At 48.1% G+C, this 13,147-nt stretch overlaps 1 protein-coding gene across 6 annotated transcripts in view; it reads right to left on the bottom strand.

Annotated features, from left to right (window-relative positions):
- Sfmbt2 (Scm like with four mbt domains 2) overlaps window positions 1–11,235 on the bottom strand; it is a 187,508-nt gene extending 176,273 nt beyond the window's left edge. For 2 of the 6 annotated variants that reach the window (XR_013051468.1, XM_076572824.1), the window contains exon 1: window positions 10,917–11,235. The gene's annotated coding sequence lies outside the window, so the exon portion shown is untranslated. Of the gene's footprint in view, window positions 1–8,372; window positions 9,317–10,375; window positions 10,667–10,916 lie in introns of those variants that run through there. The other 4 variants (XM_076572822.1, XM_076572819.1, XM_076572820.1 and 1 more) reach the window with 4 other exon arrangements.
- Between the last annotated feature and the right edge of the window lie 1,912 nt (window positions 11,236–13,147).

Below are 13,147 nucleotides of genomic sequence, written 5' to 3'. Positions count from 1 at the left end.
TCAGAATCTAAGCTCAGTCAGAAACACGGTTTCAAAATACAGAGGGTAAGGAAAACGTCAAGTATCAACCTATACCTTCCACAGGCACACATTCACACACACACACACACACACACACACACACACACACACACACGAATACATGAACACATATACATACATACCACAAGCAAAAAATGATCAATTAAAATGTAAAAGTAAGTGTCTGTGATGGCTAGATTTATTTATGAACTTGACACAACCCAGAATCCCTCACCTAGGAAGAGAGGCTTGGTGAAGGGTTGTCTGTGTTGGGCTGGTCTATAGGCATGTCTACAGGGAAATAGCTTAACTAAATTCATTGATGTGGGAAGACTGAGTTCACTGTGGGCAGCACCATTTCCTAGGCAAGGGAGTCCCGAATGGTATACCAGAGGGGAAATTCACCCGAGTACATGCAAACAAGCAGATTCATTTCTTTCTGCTCTTGACGGTGGACGACTGTGACTAGCCGTTTGGAGTTCCTTGACTTCCTTTAAATGGTGGACTATAACCTGGAATTTAAAACTCCAAATAAACCCCTTTCTCCCTTAGGTGGCTCTTTGTCAGGGAACTTTATCACGGCAACAGGATTGAAAATATAACAGCCTTCTATGAGAAGGAAAAAATTTCAAGGTTCAGATTAGTGCACTTCCACTTGAAAGTATGTTTATTTATCAACTAGTTAGTTACAAGTTATTTTTTCACTATAAAGAAAGATACGATTGTGAACTACCCAGTTAAATACCACACAAGTTGAGAATCCCTTATCTAAAATGCTGAGCACAAAAAGTGTCTTGGATTTCAGATTTTTTTTTTCTCTCAGAGTTTGGAGTATACAAATGCATAATATGATATGATAGAGGGCCAAGTCTAGATATGAAATTTATGTTTCCTACATAAACACCTTTTACACACAACCTGAATTAGTTAATATCAGGGGATTTTGTTGTTGTTTTAGAAACTGTCTGTGTATTCAGCCAAAACTGGCCTTGAACTCACAATGTCAAGTGCTGGGGTCACAGGCAGGTACCTCCAAACCCAGCTATTTATTAGACAGGGCTGCTAACACTATATACCTGAAATAGAACTTCATGGCGTTGACTTTTCCATGTGCAGTGTCCCATCAGATCTCCAAAAGGTTTAAATTTCAGAGCACTTTGCATTTCAGATTTTTGGATTAGAAAATTCAACCTGAATACAAGAGGGTTTGGCATCAGAGTACCAAATTAGGGTTTCCTGTACCAGGAATGTGCATCCAAGTCAGGAAGGATTGAACTTGGTCCTAGAGTCAAGTAAAAGAAGTTAGAGCAGAGGGGAGGGGAGGGGAGGGGAGGAGAGGGGAGGGGAGGGGAGAGGAAGGGAGGGCCAACTGCTTTCCATTGTGCTCTAGCTGCCAGGAACTGTTTCTCTATCTCTCAATAAACTTGCTTAAAGCCTTTTTTTTTTTCTTTTTTTTTCTGAGACAGTGGCTTAATAGGTAAACGGGGCTGGCCCAAATTCACAGATATCCATCCATCTCCACCTCCTGAGTCTTGGGATTAAAGATGTGCACCACCAAGCCTAGCCCAAGAAGAAATCTAAGTTTTAGAATCTGCACGGACGTGGTCTTCTTGGTTCTGACACACTGAACAAACCCCCAAATATAAGATTTCTCATGTTCTGCTAATGTTAAAAAGAATAAATTACAGCATCTTCCCAAGTGGTCACATAGTGAGTGAACAAATTATCTACTACACATTGTGCATCTACGTGTAAGTCACTTACGGTAAGCCAGACAGTGGCGACTCAGTGAAGAGAACTCAGAAAGTGGAGAAACTTACAAGAAAACTTTCTCTGAGCTGGACTGCATAGACTGTCTAATAACCAGAGTCCAGTGTTTGGGGTGGTGTTTATGGATCGAGAATGTCAAGCCAAACAGATGCTCAGCAGCACTGCTTGACAGATGACATCAACCAAGCTTACAATGCATAAGGAACCATGTCCTGGTCAATGAAGTGCCTGCCAGGCAAGGATGTGGACACAGGTTCAGAACCCCAGCACATACATAACAAGCCGGTTGGGGGCAGCACTGAGCTGCAGTCCCAGCACTATAGCGGTGGGAAGCCTGGAGCTTGGTGGCCGGTCGGTTTAACGGAATCAATCAATGTGTTCCAGGTTCAGTGAGACGCCTTGTCTCAAAAAATAAGGTGGAGAGCAATTGAGGAAAACACCCCAAGTCAACCACTGGCCTCCACATGCATTTGCACAGACATGGGCACGTGTGCACCTATCCACACAAACATACACATATATCACACACAACACACACAGACTACATCAATACATACACCAAAGCATCGATTTAAATTGGCAACCAGAACATTAAAACTAAGCACCAACTTTGGGGGCAGCCTCTTGAAAACTATGGCCAGAAAGTAGGCCTACAGAGCTCCACCATCTGGCTGGGAATTCACACAAGTCTAGGGACTTCTGTGTGTTTAAGACACAAATTTGCATATACATCAAAGTTTAACAAATTATATCATTTAAATGCATGGGGAACTCACTAAGTAAACTGAAGATTTTTGCAGAGTAAATAAAAAACACCCTAATTTACTTAGGAAAGAATTTAGAAAATGTATAGGAATTTTCAGAAGACAGACTGTCCAGTCTCGTTACTCCACAACAGGAAATTGTCACCTACTACTGTCATACCCAAAAGTCGCACGATTGGGCCACACAAGGAAAGCAAAGTATCTTAAGGTTCGGGTCAGACCACATTCATAGCTGTACTTTGCCATGTGTAACCCGTAGGCTGTAGTTTGGACCAGCCTGATAGTGTACAGTAATACGACTTACCAACATGAGATGGACCTTTTAACCCCTCCAAGAACTGTGCTCTGAGCTGCAAAACAGAGCTGTTCTGGAAGCCTTCTCAAATCTCCCTTCCCACTCCAACTCACAGGAGTCTCCGTGCCTGCTTCCCTTCCTTACAGACATGGTAAAAGGGAATACAAGGAATGTACTGGAATAAAAGAGGGCCTTAGTCTTCCCAGCTAGGAAACGGAGAGAAGCCCTCACTAGCCTGGAGATGTAGCTTAGATTCTGGAGACACACACCACAAAAGACAAAGAAGCAGAGACTTAGAGTTCTGCAAGAAAATTTCCGTAGCACTGCTTATGATATCTGAAGGCAGGGCTGGGGAGATATCTACCAGTAAAGTGCCTGCCAGGCAAATACGATGGGCTGAGTGCCCTGAATCCATGTGAGGAAGTCCAGCGTGGTGGCACACTTTAGTAATCTCAGAGGTAGAGACAGTAGGTCCCTGGAGCTTGTTGGTTAGCCTGCTTAGGTCAGTCCATGAGTTCCAGGGCAATGAGAGAGACTGTCTTCAAAACAAGGTAAGAGTACCTAAGGAATGACCACTGGTCTACACACACACACACACACACACACTTCTCACTACAACAAATATGAGCAATTGGTATGTTGGCTCCCAACATTCCAGCATATAGGAGGCTGCGGCAACAAGATTGCAAGAGTTTAAGACCACCCTGTGCCTCAGAATGAGATCCTGTCTCCATAAAACAAAACAAAACAAAGACAAAAGAAGAACACAACACACTAGGAAGAGTGGCTGCCAAACAGCCAATGATTAACTCAGCAGCTGTTACATTAAGAGAAGTTTTGAGCCATCAGATTGACCCACAATCTGCTCACAGGCTCATCTGGGATCCTTAGATCAGGATGCCCTCTAGCAAAGTGACCTGCTGCTGATTTCAGTTACCATTAATAGGAGACTTTGCGGGACCGTGCACCTGAAATTCAGACCCCAGCGACACCATTCAGTTCATGGATTAGTTTTGATCAAATGTGGGGGGAAGAAAACCAAATGACTACAGTTACCAGGGAACAGAGAAGGCACAGTTTGACTCCCCTTCTTCTCAAGAAGTAAAACTGCAGGGGAAAAAACAAACTCCCAGAATAAAAATGTGCCCGCCTTAAGTACAGGGAGGTTGCCTGTGCGCACAGAGAGCGTACTGATAACCATGACCATCCTCTGCCTTTCTGATGATTCACCAGACTCTGTGAGAGCCTCTCCTTCCCCTCCCCCAACAAGACCACTGGGTGTGTGTTGAACAAATACAGGGACACTAAAGAAAAGGGTGGGCCAAAACCAAATAGGAAGGGAGGGAGGGAGGGAGGGAGGGAGGGAGGGAGGAGAGAGGGAGGGAGGGAGGGAGCTGGTAAGTTAATTAAATAATAGCTTCATGCATCTTCCTCCGATCACTACACTGACATTTGCTCTATTTTACAAATGTTATAACAATTTACAAATTATTTTACAAATGTTATAATAATTTCTATTTTAAACTACTTTATGGTTTTTGTTTGTTTGTCTTTTGTTTTTTTTTTCTTTTCAGAAAAACAAACACAATGGATTTTTCTTTAGTCAGTGTGAAAAAACATCCATCCAATCATATAAGAAAAGCCTATTGGCGATGGTGGGGTTTGGCTATAAACTGCCCTCCCTGGGGGCGCATGTATTCCAGGGCTCAGTTCTCAGCTGGTGGGGCTATCCGGAAACAGGAGGAGAAATTGGGTCACCAGGGTCATGTTCTCGGGAGCTGTCTCTTGGGCCCTCATATCCCCACACACTTAGTCTCTGCACCACGCTCCCACCACCTCGATGCTTTGACCACACACCCCAAAACAAGAGTCAAGGGTTGTAGATGGAAAACTCTGGAACAGTGAGCTGAAATACACTTTTCTTTCCTTTCCTTCCTTACGTCAGCTATTTGTCACAGCAATGGAATGTAGATTTAACACAGGGTTCACACCTTGCCTAACCGAGAACTATCAACGTATAGTGGCATATTACCACTTCTAACTCATTGCTTTTGGACAACAAGGTGGTCAGAGCAAGGGCAGCATCTTTTCAGAAGAAAAAAAAAAGTTGAACTGGCAATATGAATATGCAATATTCCCTGTTACATTCAAAGTTCTATCCAGAGTGTCTATTTACAACACACAATCCTACGTATTAACTATCTTTACACTGATGTAAACACAGTTAGCATTTACTTTAGTAAGAAATTATTTTTAATAACTGCCTAGGGGGCTGAAAAGATGGTTCCTCAACTAAGAGAGAGCTTGATGCTCCTGTAGAGGACTGGACTTCTATTCCCATCACCCACGTGGTGACTAACAACCAGATGCAGCTCCAGTTCCAGAGGATCCAACCCCTTCTGGCTTCCACGGACAGCACGCACATGGTGCACAGATATCCATGCAGGTAAAACACCCATACACATAAAATAAAAATAAATCATAAAAAGCAACAAAAGGAAAAGAACTGCCCCAGTCTTACAGAGGATGGACTGCCCAGCAGCCAAACCCAAAGACGGGAGATAGGAAGTTTTAAGTCTCCCAGTGGACAGTGAACACTTTCACTGGCTACCAGTATGCCTTCGTCATAAAGACACACTACAGCCATTAGCCAAGGCACGCTAAACAACCCCCACCAAGTCTGGGATAGTGGTGTACACAGTGCTTTCTGGAAAGGCCCCTTTTAGATCTAGGCATAAGTAGTCGCAAATCAAATCAAGCATTTCTTCATGACTCGAATTCAAAGAAAGCTCACGAAACCCAGTATGTGCATTACTTTCCAGAGCAGAAATGAAGACAAGGCCTCATGTGGCCCTTACATCACTGAACAGTACAGCACTCACTCACTTCTGCACGGTGACCCACAACTCACCAGCTGCTCTCGGACCTTAGGTCACACAACTGTCACCTAAGGCCAGTGTGTTTTACTACACTTTGGGGACAGGAAGCTCAAGCATCGCTTGAGCATGTTCGTCTTTGTCTCTTTGTTTCTGGTCCCTCATGGTAACAGGGACATCACTGAGGGAAACTCCAGTCCAATGCCCTCTTGCAGACAAGAAGGCTCAGACTTGGTATGATAACAACGCTCATCCCAGGTCACACAGCTCAACAGACCCATCTCTGAAACTAAAGGCCATGCCTCCTAAATTTCCTCTCTCTCTTCCTATCAACAATTTTTCTTCTATACAAACTAGGCAGCCATTCCTGGGTTATCAAACTTAATGCACTAATTTCCCTGTTTTCTTTCAATTGTGGATGAGAGATAGCAAGCTGCTATTGAAGCAATATGGATATGAATTGGGAATGGGGCATAAAAACATATTTTGAATTACAAACCTCAATATCATTTTGGTACAAAAGATTTATGAGCTTCAACTTCCTGACAAGATAAATTTCTTTGTGAGACCTACACTGTTACATAAACACAAAAGTTCCAAATCCTGAACTACAAAGAGAGAAAGTGTTATCCAAACTGACTATACCAAACTGGAGGGTATTTAGATCCCACAGTAGAGCTTTGGGGTTTTGCTGTATGGACTTACGCTCAAGAGCATGCTATATTAAGTAAACCAAATCTCATGTTCAGCTCAGAGCAATGTTGCTAACACTTCCTGTTTCTTCCCACAGTTCTTTGGGGGCATTATTGGCATGAGGACCAAAAAAAAGTTAAATGTCACCTCAGCTAGAGTGGGCAGAAAAGGGGTTTGATGAACACAAACAGCAAACCTTTTGACAAAAAGAAAAGGGGTCTTGTTTTGTTTTGTAGTTTTTTTTTTTCAGGAATCATGGAACTCGTTATTTATATCTACAAAGGACCATCGTCTTTTAAAATGTAGTCTGTAATATCTCAGGCAAACTGACTGTGTGAGGTCCATGGTCTCTGTACCCTAACTGGAGATGGGAAACGCTCAATTTGTCACAGAAGCAGATCTAGGCTAGTGTTTAGAGAGCGAGGGGTAGTTGGTGCTGTTTTTCCTAAGATGAGGATGGCCCGGATGCCCATCCCTCCTCACTGGGTCTGACACCAGTCTAGGAGTGAGTCTTGCTAGCAGTAGAACTTTGCTATGGCACAAATGACTTATTAGGGTATGCACACATTTTTCCTGCCCATTGACTGTCCCAGGAAAGAGCAAAGACAAATGATCTAAAAGCATCTCTTTATGGTTTGGAGGGTCCCAGGGAGTGCAAATTCAGTGTTCAGTAGGGAGAAAGTCGCAGAAGTTTGTCTCAAAGACAGCTTGGCCAACAATTCCTTTAAAACACCCTATTCCAATTACCAAACAACTCAACCACCATCTCCCCAGAAAGGAAGGTAGCCCTTTCCTCAAACCTGATGGAGCCTGCGTTCATTCATTTGGTGTAGTTAAGCCAGATCCTTGGACTATGGTACAGGATGGAGGGGTGAGAGTAGGCGCACTGACAATGATTTACAAGGGCAGTGAGCCCTGGTCCAAAGTAGCTTCCTTCTCACCGGGGGCTAAGACCTTCCCTTCCCAGTCAGCATCTGTAGGCTGGGTGCCCCGAACCCGCGGTAGCCAGGCATATGGCGCAAACTAGAGCTAACCGGACTGGATTAGGAGTCCTGGAACTGAGCCACAGGTGCACGAACGTCCCTAGCCTTTCCCGAAATCCCACCTAAATCCTCTAATCTTCAATATCCCTGAAATTCCAAAAGTAAAACTGAAAAGTTTGGGAAGTGTCTCAGGAACCCTGTTTCCTGGCATTGTCTGGGGTACTCCTGGATGCCGCACTGACATCAAGAAGGATCACCCGCCTGCCGCCTCTCCTCGCAGGGCCCCGGGGATCTCCCTAGGATTTTTATGCGCAAAGGTCCCCACACGTCAGCCACTGGAGTGTCCCAAGTCCCCGCTGTGCAGCGCTGGTGGCTTGCACCACTCCAGTCTCTCCCCCCCCCCCCCGCGCGCCCACTTCCCGCCGCTCCCCATGAGAAAGGAACACTTGGGCCCTGCGACAACCCTGTGGAGTATTCTTTGGAATTAACTGGATACTCACTTCCATGGCCCGACCCGGTGCAAAATTGTGGGTTTCGATGCCTTAGGATGAGTTGTGCCCTCAGCAGCAGCAACGTCGGGAGGAAGAGGGGAGGGAACCCTGGTTGAAATTGCAGTTTGCAAACACAGAACCATTTTGTGCTTATCCTCACCTCAACTGAGCCCACGGATGCCCCCACCCCCACCCGAGGACGCGCAGGCTGGGAGTGCTGGGGACGCGCCGCGCGCTCCACTTGGGAAGATAAAATGCTTCCTGTCCCGCGCCTGTCAACAATCGCTCAAGTGGGAAGAAATAACCTGCGGTGGAGTCTCTAATGCCCATCTCCCACCCACCTGACACCCTGGAGCGGACTAGACACCGCTCCATCCCCCCCTCCCCATCCCCACCACCGACTGAGTTGAGACCCAGTAAAATCACCTTCTGGATCCCTGCAACGGCCAGGTGACCACGTTGTTGCAGTGACTACAGACCTGGCCAGTCCTGTTTTTAATCCAATCCTTTTTAAATGCCTCTTCCTCGATCTTGGCCTTGCGCTTTCACATTCGTTGGCGGAAGAACGTCCTCCCGGACCAACCCTCCCCAGAGATCGCGAGCGACTGGCACGTGGCTCACGCCCACTCTCCTCCCAGGGTCTTTTCTGCTGGACCCGCGGCGCACACCCTACTCCTTTGCTGCGCCGTGGACACGGGCGACCCCTGTCGGGGACCCCTGTTCCAAGCTAGGCGACTACAATCATGCATTCTGAGTGGCTTTTTTCCAGGTCTAGGTTTACTGGCTTTCCTAAGAACCCCAGAGTTGCTCCAATCTTTATCTCCAAACTCCACTTCTAGACCTTTCCAGACGCATCCAGACCCCGGATGCAGACCTTTCCCCAGCACTCGAATTTCCATTCACGTCCCAAGCCTAGCCCCGAGCGCCTACCCATGGAGGGCTCCCCTCCCGCAGCAGTCCGGTGGGTTGCTAAACTGAGCAAGAGACAATTTTTTCCTAAAATTCACTTCCCATCCCTGACCTTCCCTAGAACGGGAAAACCGAAAGTGACCTGGCAACTCTTCAGGTTGACCTTGTACGCCTTTTGCTGCTGGGAGGTCCATGCTTCCTCATCCTCTGTGAGCCTCGCCCGGGGTCCCCAACCTCTCACCTTTGCGGGGAGTGCAGGGAAAGCCCGAGTCTATCACTAAATTCGGCACAAACCTCATCTCCCCCGGACACAAAATCCCACTGACTGCATGCAGCCTTCCCTATTGCACCGAGTACCCTGGACAGTTAGTCTTTTTAATAAGCACCTCCTCGCTCCGCCTAGTCCACGCAGGATCCAACAACACTGAGGGAACAAGAAAACACGACCCCTAAAGGAGCGAAATTAATCATTCCCTCTGCCCTCGTGGATTTTGCACCTCGCCTCAGCAGTTTGTCACATCAGAACGTGGCAGAGTCTCGTTCCGAGACACACACACACACACACGCACACGCATGCACACATACATTGACGTGGGGGAGGGGGGCCTCTTTAACACACACCCTAGCGACTGCACATACAGGCTTGCACACGGTTCCACAGGCACACACGCACACACACACACACACACACACACACACACACACACACACACACACACACACGCACGAGGCAGTTGCGCTTGGATGCCCTCATCCCGGCCCAAGGCACCCCTCCACCCTGGACCCTCTAGCTCTGGACTAGATACAAATGAACCACGGAAAAAAAAAACTGGAATAGCTCGCTCCCCCTCTTTTTTCCTACTTAATTCGCTAAAGAAGCTCCTGGAGTAACCAAAAGGAGTCGAAACTAAGGCGTGGCCACTTCAGTTGGGTTTTTTCCCACCTCAAAACCTTTATTTTCAGTTTTTAAAAGCCACCTTAGCCCGCCATATTGGAACTGGTACGGTGTCTAAAGACTCCTTCCCCGCTGCTGTAGCGCTTCCAAGAAAACACAAGTATGGACTGGGCTGGGGACGTGTGTCCGGCCACTGCGAACCAACCACTTCCCACACCCAATGTTCTCCCTTTACGAACCTAATCCCCTTCAACCGCTCCAGGTTAGAAATCAAAACATACATCTAGCAGTTCCTACGGTTGCTTTTTTTTTTTTTTTTTAAGAGGATTTCAGCAAGACACACACGCACATAAAAATAAATAAATAAACTCCCGAGCTCGATCAGGTTAGTAATTCTGAAAAGAGACGGGATGAGTGTACACAAGAAAGCCCCAAGTGACGGGATGTTACTTTAAACGGTGACAAAAAAATGAACAAAAAGATCGCCCTTGCTAGAGCTCGCTCCGAAACTACTATTGACAATTTCAGTTCCGCTGCACAAGGCAAATGTTTCCAATCGGGCGATTCCAAATGTCTGCGCGATTTTGGAAACAGCCCCCACCCGACCCCTGCTGATCTCCAATTCCACCACCACCACCACCTTCCTCTCCCTAGTCCCCCAAACCTCCAAATACACACCAAAAGAGGGAGACCCCAGAGTCGAGGAGACGCGGGAACGCGGGGTAGGTGGCAGAGGCGGCTGCGTCGCTAAAACGAGTGCACAAGCAAGGAAGGTGGGCGGCGGGAGAGAACGGGCTGCACCCGGAGGAGGACGAGGTCACTTTGCAACTCCGGACAGACTCCCGCAAGGCCTGGCTTTTCAGAGCCCGGAGCCAGAGGGAAGGGGGTGGGGAAAGAAAAAAAAATGACAACCCAGAGCGCAGAGAGGAGTTAGAGGCTTCGCTCAAGTGCTGCTCATTTCCTCTCCAGCCCCTGCTCTTCGGTTTTTCTCCTCCTTCCTCCCCAACCCCCCGCCTCCCCCACCTCCACCCCTAGCTTGGTTCGGGCTTCCTTTTTCTTTCTTTCTCCTTCTTCTTCTTTTTCTTTCTTTTTTTTCTTTTTTTTTTTTCCTCGAACTAAACTGAAAAAAAGACGCCTTTCGGCGCACTCAACCTGCGGGCCAGAGATCTGCTTGCGGGCCGGGTTAGGCGAGGGAACAGTGGCTGGGAAGGCGTCTTACCTGATGAAGTTCGTCCTGCCCCAGAGAGTGGAGCCTGGCCCCCGGGTGCGACGGGAGTGGGCGCTGGTCGTGCTCACCCGCCCTCCAAGCTCACTCGCTCTCTACCCGCCGCCTCCCTAGCGCGCCCGCTCGGGTCCTCCAGCTCCCACTACAGCCTCATTCCAATATGGCATCCTCTCTATGCGCATGCCCGGCACTCTTTTTTAAGATTTCTCTTTCTCTCTGTACAGCGAACTCCTTCAACGACCTTTTCCAGCGCTTGCAAAATGTCTCAAGCCAATTAGCCTGCTGTTCGTGGTAGACTCCTTCCGCCCACAGCGCGAAATCCTCCCACCCCCACGCTCTGGCATACACAGACACCTCCCAGGCAGGCACCGTTCACGCCACGCGGCCCCCCTGGGGCCGCTCCCTTCCCTCCTTTCCTTCAAACTCCCTCCATAAGTGATGGGTAGAAAGTTCACACCGCAAGCGTCCCCGAACACCCATTTGCACCGACAACTGGACTAACTCCGCAATTCCTCCGCGGCTGTTTGCTTTCTGGGTTTGCAATCCCCTGGTCGACCCAGTATACAAACTTGTGCTATATCTGCCCAAGAGCTTCCTTAGTGGGGAGGATGGGGACCCCAAAACAAAATCGATTGTCCCGCCTGGTCCGCCCTCCCCTGGTCTTTAATTGTGCTTTTTCTACTAAGATTCTCAAGTCTCCTGCCCTTGGGGGAGGGACGAGGGATTTAGGAGAGGTTTTTCCATGGGCTCTCACCACGCCTGAGAAGCTGGAAATTAAGTTTGGACTGTCGGGGAGATCTACCAGCTGTGATCTAGTGGGATGCGTGTGACAAAGCTCGCCAGGCTTCTCGTGGCCAGGATGGGTTCCCATAGGGTGGGAATAAGAATCCCTGGGCCAGATCGAGAAAAACGAAGAGTGCGGAAGAAGATCAACGCAGCCTGGGTTGCGGGGTCAGCCCGCGCGCTTTGTCACAGACGTGGTGGGAGGACTGAAGAGCTTCCCCGGTCTTAGGCGCAATGGCTGGACAGAACACAAACGAAATGTTCCCGGTGCGGAAAAGCTGGCGACGCTCAGGTAGTCAAGATCCGCGGCTTGTGAAGCTAGGAAGCAGTGGGGAAGTGCGAGTGTAGAGCCGGTTACATCGACTAGGAGACAACAGACACACTTGCTCACGGTCTTTGCCTTTGAAACACTGGATAAAAGTTCCCCATCCCCCAAGTCTCCTGTTGCCCATCTCTCTCTGCACCACTCGCTGAAAAACGACCACATCCTGGGATTTTTGTCATCCTCCCCGATCCTAATATATATATATCCTCATGTGTGGTTCCCTAAGGAGTGGTGAGGGCTAGAGATCTCCAATGGAGTGAAGGGACCAGGAGCTAACCTTGAGCAGAAGAAATCACCAACTATGAGGCGTTAGCTCTTCTGGAAGAACCAGGAAGGGATGTACCCAGAAATGGCTCTTGCCACAGCACAGATGGACCTCCGCAAAAACCGTGGCCGAAGGTTAGAGATTCAGGGAGGGTGGTGGAAGTTAGGAGAGACTGAGCACTGCTAGTCTGGGAAGATCCTATTTCCTTAACATTTTTGAAGAACTCGTTAGGAGCTCTAAAGCGCCTCATTTGCCTTTACACCTCCATTTAGTACATGAGCCACTTAAGACCCAAAAGCTCCCAGTCATTCGATTGTCAGTACTCTCTGAGGTGCACACTTGAATCCCCAGTCCGAGTTTGCCACTCCTGAAGCTTACCGGTGTCCAACTTTTAGGAACACCAAACCGTAGTTCTGAGCTCATGCCCCTTAAAGCCACTGATGGCAGAGTCCTCAAAACAACAGTATCAGACCCCTGAACATTACCCATGCCACCAGCACCCGCAATTGCCCCTTTCAGCACCCGGAGGTGGTTCTAGGTGATGGATCCATTGTGAATCCGAGGATTCCAATGCTAGCTCTGGGTCTCAAAATCTCAAGTCACCTCTTTTCTCTCATTCAACACACAGTGGAGCCTTCAGAGAGGGGTGGGAACAAGATTCAGAGTCATCTTTGGAGACTTAAAGCGCACAAATCCCAACCTGCTCTTCTGTCCTGACGACAGTGGTCACGGTCCTGTCCATCCCCCGCCCCCCCCTCCCCAATGCAAAGCGCTCTTGAACCGGAATGGCCTGGAGCTCACACTGGGTCCTCCCAACTCCCCAAAGCCGCAGATTGTGGCTGCGCAAGGCGC

Source organism: Peromyscus maniculatus, chromosome 5, assembly GCF_049852395.1.
Source record: "Peromyscus maniculatus bairdii isolate BWxNUB_F1_BW_parent chromosome 5, HU_Pman_BW_mat_3.1, whole genome shotgun sequence".
NCBI lineage: Eukaryota > Metazoa > Chordata > Mammalia > Rodentia > Cricetidae > Peromyscus > Peromyscus maniculatus.
The sequence above is the reverse complement of the archived record's forward strand: the minus strand, read 5'-3'. Positions and strand labels throughout refer to the sequence as shown.